Genomic DNA, 756 nt, shown 5'->3' with positions numbered 1-756 from the left:
TCTCTTTTCATCTATGTATTGATGTTTAGTCATATAAATTTTCTTTTAAGTGCTGTTTTAAATGCATAACACAAACGTTGATATGCTCTGTGTTTCAAAAATATAAATAGTTCAAAATGTTTCTGGCATTTCACTTTGATCTTATTTGACCTTGAGTTATTGAGAAGTAAGGTTTTTTTAGTCTCTGAATATTTGGAGATATCTTTCTGTTACTGGCATCTTACTTAATTCTATTGTGGTCAGTGAACACACTTTGCATGATTTGAATTCTTCAAAGTTTACTGAGACTTGTTTTGACCCTGGATGTGATTAATTGGTAAATGTTCCATGTGCTATTGAAAATAATATGTGCTCGCTTCGGCAGCACATATACTAAAATTGGAACGATACAGAGAATATTAGAATGGCCCCTGCGCAAGGATGACACGCAAATTCGTGAAGCGTTCCATATTTTTAATACAACATACCCACAACCATCTGATCTTCGACAAACCTGACAAAAACAAGCAATGGGGAAAGGACTCCCTGTTTAATAAATGGTGTTGGGAAAACTGGTTAGCCATGTGCAGAAAGCAGAAACAGGACCCCTTCCTGACACCTTACACCAAAATTAACTCCAGATGGATTAAAGACTTAAACAACAGACCTAATACCATAAAAACCTTAGAAGAAAATCTAGGCAAAACCATTCAGGACATAGGTGTAGGCAAGGACTTCATGACCAAAACACCAAAAGCAATGGCAACAAAAGCCAAA

At 35.8% G+C, this 756-nt stretch overlaps 1 non-coding gene across 1 annotated transcript; it reads left to right on the top strand.

Annotated features, from left to right (window-relative positions):
* The first annotated feature begins 348 nt into the window (after positions 1-348).
* Positions 349-455, top strand: LOC120365601 (U6 spliceosomal RNA). The gene has a single exon (XR_005580492.1). It is a non-coding gene; the product is annotated as a U6 spliceosomal RNA (small nuclear RNA).
* Positions 456-756: the final 301 nt, after the last annotated feature.

This window comes from Saimiri boliviensis, chromosome 1, assembly GCF_048565385.1.
Source record: "Saimiri boliviensis isolate mSaiBol1 chromosome 1, mSaiBol1.pri, whole genome shotgun sequence".
Classification (NCBI taxonomy): Eukaryota; Metazoa; Chordata; class Mammalia; order Primates; family Cebidae; genus Saimiri; species Saimiri boliviensis.
Note: the sequence above shows the minus strand (reverse complement) of the source record. Positions and strands in the feature narration are given on the sequence as shown.